A 13,421-nucleotide genomic window follows, 5' to 3' on the forward strand; every position below is an offset into this window, starting at 1 on the left:
AATACATACCTTTACAACAAAATTTGTTGTAAAGGCATGCATGGTAAAAGCATATGCATAGTAAAAAGAATGCGTTGAAACGATGCATGCTTTGTAACACTTGCATTGTAATGGCATGTATGGAACAGCCGTATTGTAATGGCTGTTTCCCAAGGTAACTACCTCCTAATTATAAATACCTACTGGAGACCACTAGTCCACAAATAGGTCAAACTTGGCACTCCAACGTGGTAATAAGGTGAAATTTATTAAAGCAATTGTGCAGTGGTGTACATTTATGAACTTTGGCTGTAAAACAGCCTTTGTCAAGATTTCTTGTGTGGCTTATTTATAATCACATGCACAGTGTCTAGTAATAAACATGAAAGACATTCTACAGCTGTTTGCTCGTATCTCGCATAGAAAAGAGACTTAATACTTCCCACATCTAATTTTACAAACAATTTGACAAGGAGAGCAACAATAGATTGCACACGGTTCCCCTGAGGATGAGTGATGGCGTAGTGCGATAAGCTGTCTTCCTCTCTACCTCATGTATGAGGTGTTAGCGTGCCTCAATCCAGCAGGGAAGGGTATCCCTTGTCGGAACTAGGGATGCCTCACACAACAGACTGGTTTTACGGCTGTTGTCATGTCACCAGTTAGTCATATCGTAACATCATCGGCTCCCTGCTCCAGCGTCAAGCCGGCGCTGCAATGCCTGACGGGTAGCACGGAGTGCTACACTCTTGCGGAGATCTTTTGTTCCTGTGCCGATAGGTGTAAGGGTGTGAGGGCCCTAGTAGGTGAAGTAGTGAGCGTGAGTGAGGTGAATTAAAACAGGTTGGTGTAATCTACGGCTTAGGTTTTATTCATGTAGTACACCACCTGAAGTAAAAACGTGTGAGGGGCAGTGGGACTGCAGTAGCTACGAGGAGTCAGTCCCATTCAACCCTCAACTGTGAAGCGGTCAACATGTTTCATGCCTATAGTGGCAATTCTTCAGGACCAGACAGAGGTGCTCATAAACTTAGTGATTGAACTGGAAGCCCCGCATAAGGCTGAGGCTTCAGTAGTATACAACCTGTTGGGTTGTTGGATCCAGCCGGAGAGGGGTTCCTGCGTCAACGGGATACCCTGTAGGAAGAGAAGTAGACTTCAGCTCGTGGATCAAGCCCCCCAGTAGACATATCAGGGGGGTGTATCTTACTTCCCTACCGTGAAGCAGTGTATGATGAGGTGGGGAAGACAGAGTAAAGACACTACGCATCAAGGGGATAGTGAGTCTCACTTAACAACGTTGCTGGGTAAAGGTTTCCAGCAGACATGAAGTGTATCCATAAGCCAGGTAGGTATTTAGAGGTGTAGGAGTACACATGATGTTAAAATATTAATAAAAATACAAAATACAAAATACAAAAGACCAAAGTGACAGGATGTCACGCCAGCCGGCGTGCCCCTGCACGTTGTGATGGCAGTGCCTCAGGGTATATTAGAAAAGGACTATTAGAATCAACGGAAAATCGACGGAAAGTCGAGGGACTTACCCTCACTGGTGGTCGTAAAGGCCCCAAGGCTGCTCCCGTGGGGTCTGTGCAGGTAGGGCAGTAATCTAGAGGGTTTGAAGCAGATGGTTATTAATTTATATGGACAGATGCCATCTGGGAATGAGAACGTTTCCGAGTGTCCCAACACTGGGGACAGCAAGGGGGAGGGGTCGGTCAAGGTATCAGTCCGTGGCGGGCCCCCACACAAACACTCCCGGCGTACCCAGGACAGTCACACCACCCAGGGTGGTCGCGGTCCGGGGGAGCACCAGGGCGGGGCCGGCTTGGCTCTCCTACTGGCATTGGCCGCTGACCGGTCGGATGGCCGCCGATCACCGCCAAGCGTGGTAGGGGGTATCGAGGGACGCTTTGCGGAGGGGCCGAGTCAACCCCCAGTCCAGCGGTCGGCATGCCCGTTGCGACGCCGCCCGGTGCCCCACCAATACCGACGGCCTCGGAGGGGGCCGACGCCTGGGGTCCCTGAGGGGTGTTAGAGAGAGGAACAATTTGACAAACAATATAGAAAACGAAATACAAAGTGGTGTGTAACATATTACCAAACATATCATCAGGGGGAATCCAAAGCACACAAATATAATTGCAAGGCTCTGCATAATGGTTAATATACAGCCTACAATACCGGCCCAGTGAACATATCAATCTTTAGCGCATCGCAAAATCAAAGTCCATATTTTTCACTGTTAAAGAAAATTATACACAATACAAATGGTATTCTTTCATCCTTCAATATTGTGCCCAATTGGGCGTGACCTGGATATATTAGCTCTTTTGATCACCATGTACCAAGGATCATGGGGCATTTCCCTGGGTGATCTGTAGTAAAACATAAGAATAAAGATATATCCAGGTCTCACCCACTTCCGCACAATTCTGAAGAAGGGAGGACTACCATTTGTGTTGTGTATGACTTTCTTTAACAGTGAAAAATATGGACTTTGTTCTTTATTGTGTTATATATCCCTGGTTCCAGATGGTCAAAGGGCAACCCTGGTTGCTCCAGGTGATAGCATTGGGCCTGTTAGAGTGATGCAATCGGAAATGAAAAGGAGTGACGCTCGGGCATGGCCTGGACGAAGAAGACTCCAATAGAAAAGATTTAACACAGGGAAGAAGTCAGCAAATGCCACACACTCAGACAGGAGTCACACATAGAAATGCTGTGGTACACCACAGGTAATCTACAGAGTTGGAAACAAATGTGAGATCACACTGCTTCACCAACCAGCGGGTTCGCCCCAAAGCATTCTGGTGGATGCAGTTCATCAAGCGTGTGTACTTGCACAAAAGTTCTTTCGAGTGTTTTACCAGGTTGGTGAAGATCAATGCTGGCCATCTCTAAACACGTGTTTCTGGATTATTATCCGTCATCAGTAGAGATTAGGCATGAAAATATTTGGGGTTGTTGAGCAGGCTGCCAAAGTCTTCTCGGGTCACAGTAGCTCTCCAGGCGCGCAGGTGCCTCTCCACGAGCTCGTCAGCTCAAAGCGGCTCGAGGGAGCCTTTTAAACAGGAAACAAATGTGGGATCACACTGCTTCACCTCCCAGAGGGTTCACCCCTAAGCATTATGGTGGATGCAGTTCATCAAGCGTGTGTACTTGCACAAAAGCTCTTTCGAGTGTTTCACCAGGTTGGTGCAGATCAATGCTGGCCATCTCTAAACACGTGCCATCTCTAAACACGTGTGGCAGCCTGCTCAGCAACCCCAAATAAAATTTGTTTTTATCTGTACTGATGACGGATGATTTCCAGAAACACATGTCTATAGATTTACAGCACTAACGTTCACCAACTTTGGTGGAATACTCCAGTGAACTTTGAAGTAAGCATGTACCATGAACTGCATTGCCCAGAATGCTAAGGGGCGAACTGTGCTGGGAGGTGAAGCAGTGTGCTCCCACCCCTTCCTGTTTGAAAAGGCTCCCTTGAGCCATTGAGCAGACGAGCTTGTGGAGATGCACCTGTGCGCCTCTGAGAGGTACTGAGACTTGAAAAGATTGTGGCAGCCTGCTCAGCAACCCCAAATGAAATTCGTTTTTATCTGTACTGATGACGGATGATATCCAGAAACACGTTTCTACAGATTAACAGCACTAACCTGCACCAACTTTGGTGGCATACTCCAGTGAACTTTGAAGTAAGCATGTACCATGAACTGCATTGACCAGAATGCTAAGGGGCGAACTGTGCTGGGAGGTGAAGCAGTGTGCTCCCACCCCTTCCTGTTTGAAAAGGCTTCCTTGAGCCATTGAGCAGACAAGCTTGTGGAGATGCACCTGTGTGCATGTGAGAGGCACTGAGACCTGAACAGATTGTGGCAGCCTGCTCAGCAACCCCAAATAAAATGTGTTTGTATCCATAGTGATGACGGATGATATCCAGAAACACGTGTCTATAGATTTACAGCACTAACGTTCACCAACTTTGGTGGAATACTCCAGTGAACTTTGAAGTAAGCATGTACCATGAACTGCATTGACCAAAATGCTAAGGGGTGAACTGTGCTGGGAGGTGAAGCAGTGTGCTTCCAACCCTTCCTGTTTGAAAAGGCTCCCTTGAGCCATTGAGCTGACAAGCTTGTGGAGATGCACCTGTGCGCCTGTGAGATGAACTGAGACCTGAAAAGATTGTGGCAGCCTGCTCAGCAACCTCAAATAAAATGTGTTCTTATCTGTACTGATGATGGATGATATCCAGAAATACGTGTCTACAGATTTACAGCACTAACCTGCACCAACTTTGGTGGAATACTCCACTGAACTTTAAAGTAAGCATGTACCATGAACTGCATTGACCAGAATGCTAAGGGGCGAACTGTTCTGGGAGGTGAAGCAGTGTGCTCCCACCCCTTCCTTTTTGAAAAGGCTCCCTTGAGCCATTGAGCTGATGAGCTTGTGGAGATGCACCTGTGCGTCTGTGAGAGGTACTGAGACCTAAAAAGATTGTGGCAGCCTGCTCAGCAACCCCAAATAAAATTTGTTTTTATCTTTACAGATGATAGATGATATCCAGAAGCACGTGTCTACAGATTTACAGCACTAACCTGCACCAACTTTGGTGGAATACTCCAGTGAACTTTGAAGTAAGCATGTACCATGAACTACATTGACCAGAATGCTAAGGGGCGAACTGTGCTGGGAGGTGAAGCAGTGTGCACCCACCCTTTCCTGTTGGAAAAGGCTCCCTTGAGCCATTGAGTTGACGAGCTTGTGGGGATGCACCTGTGTGCCTGTGAGAGGTACTGGGACCTGAAAAGATTGTGGCAGCCTGCTCAGCAACCCCAAATAAAATGTGTTTGTATCTGTACTTATGACGGATGATATCCAGAAACATGTTTCTACAGATTTACAGCACTAACCTGCACCAACTTTGGTGGAATACTCCAGTGAACTTTGAAGTAAGCATGTACCATGAATTGCATTGACCAGAATGCTAAGGAGCGAACTGTGCTGGGAGGTGAAGCAGTGTGCTCCCACCACTTCCTGTTTGAAAAGGCTCCATTGAGCCAGTGAGCTGACGAGCTTGTGGAGATGCACCTGTTCGCCTGTGAGAGGTACTGAGAACTGAAAAGATTGTGGCAGCCTGCTCAGCAACCCCAAATAAAATTTGTTTTTATCTGTACTGATGACGGATGATTTTCAGAAACAGGTGTCTACAGATTTAAAGCACTAACCTGCACCAACTTTGGTGGAATACTCCAGTGAACTTTGAAGTAAACATGTACCATGAACTGCATTGACCAGAATGCTAAGGGGCAAACTGTGCTGGGAGGTGAAGCAGTGTGCTCCCACCCCTTCCTGTTCTATTATACAGAGTTGGTAGGGACGGCCAATATCATAGATGTACACCTTTTGCACCATCATACAGGTTAATCAGCTGCTGCTACCAATCCCTACAACCTTCCATAGGAGTATGCAGCGGTGTGGGAGCCTGCTTACATTCTAAAATACATATGAAGTTGTCGAAAGACTGCATTTTGTTGGTGGCATGTATACCACTAAATCTATAATTTCCTTGACTGTTATACCTATTTGCTTTCCACTGTTGATTTTTTATTGATTTGTTTTGAGTAAAATGTGTTTGTAGAGATTCAAAAAATAATATTTTTTCTTTAAATGCATTTGTTTTAAATTATGATTGAATGAGTAATGCACTCTCCCCAGTAAATTTATTCAGACCTTCTGGCTGTGACTTACAAGTCTTAGTGGCACTTGTATCTCTGAGTAGACAACCTTCATATGACATGCTGTCAGCAGTGCACGAGGTCAGCCATTCATGATGCTGGCGAACAGTTAACAGGACTGATATGAGTCTTGCATACTGAATTTCTGTGTTATTAATGTAAATGACAGAAAGAAAGGGAAATATTGAACTGGGGGACGCTGGTGGGGCATTCCACACTCTGAAGTAGATTGTTGTGTTACGTGAACAAGTGCATAGTTTAAGTTGGTGGTTGCAATTGGGGCCCACTTGCACTCTTTTTTAGGGATGACACTTATTTTTTCTCATCAGACTTTGACCCAGAGAAGGAGAAAGTCACAAAAGAAGGAAAGACAGAGAAAAAGAAAGGCAGAAAGACCATGGGAAATGGAGAAAGCAGGGACGAAAAAAGGACAGATGAGTGTGAAATAGAGTCAGAGAGGGTCTTGTGGTGTATTAAAGAGGCATGAAGTGGAATCAATGCTATGCAGCTTTGATATTTGGCAGCCTAAACTTTGATAGCGCTGGCCGCGAGCTTCTAATCATAACTTTGGGCTCCAGTGCCTATTGTATTACAAATGAAGCACTATTGTGCACTGCATCATGAGAAAGTGAGTACCAACAGGGTGCTCTGTTACTGTCCCCCTATTCAGCACCTTGTGGCCTTTCACTAGAGCTACTATAGAGGCATAGACAGTGTTATGATGCTCTGCAAAACTCACAGGAGTACAGGTTTTCAGACAAGGAATCTCACTGGTTCTCCAATGAATTCTCTACAAAAGGAGAAGACATGGGGCTGTAATATGTATGTGGCGCATTTTCCTAGTTGGCGCTGGGCACATCTTTCAAAAGGTGCGCCCAGCGATTACCAGAAAAATGTGGCGCATTATAGTAGATGGTCTACCTCCAGGGCAGCCGTGATCTTGCAACTCCCCTGGGGGCAGCGCATTCAGGTGTAAAATGGGGTGGCTGCTTTGAAGGGGTATTAGTGATCCCCTTGCAGGCGGGAGCACTGACTGCGCTCCACCTTTTAGGTAGCAAACTGTTAGTGCACCTCCTGACAGTTTCTTTGCCTCAGCTCCTGTGTCCGTTATACGGCGCAGGCGCAGAGGCAAGGGGATTCCCTCATTTGCATGGGGCCACACCCCCATGCAAATGAGGGGACGCCCTTTAATGATAATGCTGGCACTTTGTGTGCCAGTGCTATTGGTATTACTGAAGTGGACGCATAAGCATCTACGCCCTCTTCTGTAATATCAAAGTGCCCCAGGGGTGCACAAAGCGGGTGCAAATGCTGGTTGTGCCCCCGCGCCACTCTGGTAATACGCCCCCAGTTGTACAGTATAGGTATTATGAATGTCAACATAAATGTCAGTGCCGCATTGCCTGGCGTCCTAGGAAGAAGGGCTAAAAAGTGTATAAAAACCAAGACTGCTGGCACTGCAGGAGCTGAGATAAGATGATCAGGCTTCAGTGCGCTCCGAGGAATCCATTGCACAATAACCATACTTCTCACTGAGCGTAACATACCTGTTAAAGGGTGACTGCCTTTGGTAGGCCTACTCCTGGGTTCTTTCATCTACTAAACAGGAAAGGGCATATTAGAAATGGATGGATTTCAAATGGAATATCACTGAATCAGGGTTTTCCACTAGGGCAGGATTGAGGCACTTTCTGACAGCTATAAGCAAAGGTAGATTTATCACAGCCGGATACTTATTTTTGTTGGTGCTGTATTGTACTCCGAATAATTTTCACTTTTGTGTACTGGCTATCCCTCCCGGGACATAGTGCAATCTATAAATCTGCATAAGATAACATAACACATATCTTTTTTCTCTTTAAAGGGGCATGTTTGTTGCGTTTGTTCACTCGAATGGACCTAAATGATAGCTATTTGTTTTTTAGCTAGGCTCTTTTGATTTTGCTGAAGTTACATGGATAATACATTTATAGGGGATTTAAGCTAGCCCTCCTCATCCCTTAGTCTGTTATTTTGCAGTTCACCAATTTCCTTCACAAACTACAGCACAGCGCAGGAGTTATGGGTCAACCCACTTCAGCCCCAGTTTGAAAGGGAATCTAGTAGACACACCAACAAAATTAGGAAACTTATTTTCTGAGGTCATAATATGCATGTGTAAAGATTGCCTCAAAGTCAACCCCAAAGTTTTTGATTGATGTCACTAGACTCTCAGCTGGCATTTGATGCTATTGATTCTGGTCGGCATGCCTAGACCTTTGCCCTAAACTAGCAGGCACTATTATGAAGTTGATTCTCTTTGTTGATGTCCAAGGAAGCTCCAAAGCCAAGATTAAATTTGTCATCAGTACTTGATTCTTTCAGGGAAAACCTGTAACGTTTCCTCTGCAGTGCCTTCATCCTCAGGTCCTGGAAGTCCTGCTACAAGAACACAGGAATAATGTGTAACAAGCACTATTTACAGAAGGCTGAGTCACATTTTTTCATATTTGGTGTATTTGTGTTGCATAGACATATCTTTGGAGCCGGGTTGGGGAGGGGAGGGCGCTGGGTGATTGTGAGCAGAGAACTTTACCAAGGGTTGGACATTAGTTGTTGCCACATAGAGAATAGCAAGACGGACAGAGAGTTAAAAAAGACAGAAGCAGAGCAGGTTACACCACAGTTATATATTGCAATAGCTCCTAAGGACGATTGTCCTCTTATTAGACTCTAATTGGAATGGAGGTTGAACTTTTATCATTTGGGAGGTGGAACAGGTTCATGTTTTGGTGGGAGTACTGAACTAAGGCTTAGATAAGACCTGACATATCTCAAGCATTGACAAAGCCAATAGGTCTGGATTTAGTGTACTAGCATGCAGTGTTCACACATTTGAGCACAACACATAGGACAGAGCCAGGAGGACGGACAGAGAAGGGTTTAGTTGGAAAGAATTCCCTCATTAATTACAAACAATGACTGAAGTGGAATTGGAATCAGTAAACAATATAAAGTGATAGTTGAATATTCCACTGGACTGAGCCAAATCGTTATTGACAAGGTCTCGAGCCAATGAATTAACGAGACTGCTTGAAAAGAGCCAGTGGTTGAATGGGTAGATTTTAAGCCTACTCTTTAGGTATTGCTAGCAATAGATCTGTTTGACAACTATGTTAGTAAAACCCAAGCATAAAAATAATCTGGAAGAAGAGAGGAGACAGCCTCGATTGGTTTAATTGTGAGGGATCTCGAAAGAATAATAGAGGCACACCTTTTTTCTCAACAATCTCCACGGATCAAGAGTAAAATCAGATTTGAAAACCATGCTTTGAGAAGGAAAAGCAGAAATGTGTTTTAGTTTTTACTTCAGATTTCTTCTACCTGTTAAATAATACACCATTTCTTGAGAACACGAATGATGCACAAAGGAAATGTATAGATAAACAAAAGGGGGCTTATTTACAAGCCCCTCGTGCCAGAGATGCGTCACTTTTTCCCATGTTAAAAGTAATGCACCGGCGGCGCAAGAGGCTTGAAAATAAGCCCCAAGGTGCCTGTATAACATTTTAATACAGCCCAGAACTTCCCCATTTAAATTAAGCGTATTTAGCCAAGCCATTAGATATAACCTGGTTATTTACAATTGCAAACATTGTGGTGCATTAACTTTGAAGGGGGAGGGGCAGGAGATAAGCACCCACACCTTTACATGGGCATGGGACAAAATTCAGCTCTTTTTGCAGCGTCCCAACGGTTTTTGATCTCCCTGAAACCTGTTATCCTACACAATTCAGTTGCTCTTCAACTTTATTTTGGTATAAATAAGGAACCACAGAAAGAAGCCATGTATGCTGTCAGCCCTTTTCAGTTCCTCTTTTCAAACCAAACCTGGAAGGCGTGCTAAGAAGGGATAACTGGTCACTTCAAATACCAGATGACTCATTTAGTTGACCAGATTTTACTGGAAGACACTTATTTTGATTTCAGGAACAGAACTTCACACAGTGTTGAAAGTCGTTTAGGTTTCTCATATTCCTTCATCAAGGGCAATCGTCATTCACAAAGAACAAATGTCGGTTCGCTATGTTCTTTTTACACAATATTTTCTAATAACTATGCGCAACGCATTGCCAGAAGTGAAGCCAGTGCTAGGCTGTCGAGAAGTCATTTCAACATGTTTTTTGTGAGAGTATTTTAACAAGGATGAGTATGTGCGTGCATATTAAAAAAATTCTGTGCAAATCCTTTTGACAGGGCCGGTAAAGGCCTTGTTGAGTTTTGTTTATTAGAATTTGACTTATTTCCATTTGTAAAGCACACATTAATCTTGGTAAGGCTTCCAGGCATTGATCTCCTTCCAGGAAGAGATATTCCCTTAAGTTGCAAGTAATTTCCAGGATGGAAGTGGCAAGATTGATCCTACATTAAGGTCACTGAAGGGGCCTGCCTTATACTGTCACTGCAGGTGGCCACCAGAGGGTGCCAGATTGCAACAATTGACCTGAAAAAATGTATTCTTTATAAGGGAAAGGAGTCCCACAGAAGTGCAAATTAATTGTGACTGCGGCCTGAAAATTACTTTACCAGAGATTGGCTTATGTAATTGTGCCTGCGTCTAGAAAATTCCTTTACAAAAGCTTGACAGTGTAGAGTGTTTTAAAGAAAATGACTTCTGAACTAATACTGAAAATTTAACTGGTCAATATGCAGCATATTATGTATTGGCACTACTCGATAGTTATCTGACATGGAGTGAAGACTCTTGGAAGGGTGTGCTGCTGGTTGTTATATGCTAATTATACATTAGGAAATGAACAAAGGCTTTTAGTTTACGCAGGATGACTCGGGCAGCAAATACATGGATTGTAAGTCTGGGAAGAATCCATCCCCTTGGGCCTTCCAGAGGATCACATGAAGAGCTTCATACTGTACTCTTGGCACAGCATTTTGGGAAGCCCCAGGTAGAGACTGTTGTCCTATACCAGCTAACAACACTTACCATGCAAGGAATGCACAAGTGAGGTAAAAGCTGTGACAAAGTCTAAAGAGGTGGGTTATATTTGCCCCATAGGGCCTGATTACGATGTTAAGTGGCCTAAACCGACTGACCGTTGGTTGTGGTCCACCTAACATCAGCCCATGTGGTCCGCCCACCCCATTACAATGCAGTGGGTGGAGGCGTTGGGCGGAGGGACAATCCGCTGCATTGGAAAGAATAACAATCCCATAATGGTGGCGGAGCCAGCCTCAGCTCGGCTGTCGGGATTACGATGTCACTTTCCGACAGCTTTTCCTTGTCGGCCTTTATGACATGGAAAGGCTGTCAGAAATGGACTTTGGGGCCCCTAGCAGGGCCCCTGTCCCTCTGCAGCTTTCACTATGGGGCACCTATGGTGCCCACCTTAAAATTCCTGCCCCATGTGGCAGGGGCAGCATGGTGCCTGCCACACGGTGCTGGGATGTTCAAAAACATAAATTTTTCAATGGCAGTTTGTGTTGCGTGCCTTTTCTGACTGCTGAACAAGTTGCCTTTGAAAAATTGATGTTTGTGCCCAGCCATAGGGCGGTCGCATCTAAATTGTGTGGTTGGAACCGTCGACCTATGGTTGGGCGGTTCCAATCCGCAACAGTTGCGTCTGCCTGACATCATAAACAGGCCCAATGCTGTGATTCAAGGTTCCAGAGAAGTTCTTGTAGCAGTATGTAAAAGACATTTCCTGGCCTCCTTGACAGTAATGGTTAATCCATGGATATAAACAAATATGGACAACATCTATGGGTGTCTTCCAGGAGCTGTGTTAAAGCCAGTTGCTTTGAGGAGTCAAACTTAGATACTCATGATGCAGTCTAAGTGTTGTATTTGTTGCCTGCAATAATAGTGAAAAACTGAAAGCAAAGGCGACAGATCATGTGGCAGGCATTAACGAGCAGCGATGAACAGAGGGATACTCATAGGATCCTGCAGCTTAGTGGGCAGCACAGATATGCAAATAGATTAATGAAAAGGACTGAATACTCAGAAGCTCCAGCTCCCCAGTTCCAATATATCTGGTCCACATCACCTGTTGATCAGCAAAATCAGATGACATCATAGAGGACCAAAATATTGATAAGTATAAAGTGAGTATAATTTTACTTTACTTAACTCCACAGATATGTAGCTTAGCAACATTTATCTCTAAGGTACCTAGATTTGAAATTAGGAGTAGTAATTCTCTATAAGATTTCTGGCGGGATTGTTGACTTGCTATGTTTTGATCCGTTCATTGAAGGTGCACTTGAAGTACAGGACTGTTTTGACTGAGGGAACCACAACATTTTAGACACCCCCAAATTTTACCTCAGTCAGAATGAGAACATTTTCTTAATCGGAGATGGTGTCCCACCTTAGACAAAGCATCAAAAATCACAAACACGATCCATTAGGTAAATGGGCCCACTCAATAATTGAGTTTTAGATCAATAGAAAATTAAAGGGGTTCATTACAAAATTCAAAATAAAAGCAGTACAGAATAAATACCATATGGCTCTCAATGAAAAAGAATAATACAGAGAAATGCAAAATCAAAAAATTCTAAGACCAAGTGGGCAGTAAAAGTGGAAGAATAACAGACAACATCCCTAATGAAACAGGAAAACCTTCTGACTCCCGGCCACCAAATCGATGGTTTTTGTGCATTATTTTCGCATATGAAATTAACAGGAACTGAAGACTCCCTGTGATGTGAGAAGATGTACCACTTCATCAGCAAAGTTGCAATTTGTGACTGATCCGGGGAAAGTTCAATGAGTGCAGCATAAACAATGACAGTGGAAATAAAAAAGTACATTTCAGCTTAACTGTGTGCTTCAGAAACTGCGAGCAGAGACATGGGCAGGGTGAAAGACGTGAATGACAAGGGTGATTTCCATCTTGGAGAAGATGGCCTTTATACCTAAATTGAGGTCTAATTAACAAGCATCAGAAAAACTCACTTCTATATATCATAGAGAACTTGTTTCAAATGCAACAGTACTCTCTCAGTGTGTACACATGTAACCACATGTGAAAATACAATCTATACATTATTAATGATACACATACATATAGACCCATGCAAATCTTTAACAACTGCAAACACAGTCACCAAAATCAGGATGTGGATTGTATGGGATGAACAATCAGTTGACTGAGCAGTTTTGTAGTAAGGCTAACATAGGTGTGGTGACCTGTGGAACAGAAAGCACAATGTGATATGTTATTTCTCTCTTCTGTATGTAATCTATAATTGCATTGTTCACACCTTGTATTGTAAGCAGACACGATGTAATGTTTTTTAAAGTAATTCAACTATTTCTTTATTTTAAAAAGGAATAGTAAATCTCTACTTCCTTATAAATAAATTTACCTGTACCTGTCAATATTCCGGTCCTTAATGTTTTGGTTATGGTATTCTGGTAACACTATATGCCCTACTTGAATTCCAACTACAACCTCTACCACATTCAGCAAGTGCAGGAAGCTTGCAAATAGATTTTACGGTTTTGCAGTCATTCTTCCTGATCTGTGCTCTTTTTTAGCCCTGGAAATTACCAACACAACCATTCCAGTTCTGAACCATACCTGTGTACAGAATTCCTATTCTGTAGATTAAGAAAGGGTGGACTTAGTTTTGTGACACTTAAAATGTCCGCTTCACAAACCAACATAACCCTGGCAATCCACAGTT

Source organism: Lissotriton helveticus, chromosome 12 (genome assembly GCF_964261635.1).
Source record: "Lissotriton helveticus chromosome 12, aLisHel1.1, whole genome shotgun sequence".
Lineage (NCBI taxonomy): Eukaryota > Metazoa > Chordata > Amphibia > Caudata > Salamandridae > Lissotriton > Lissotriton helveticus.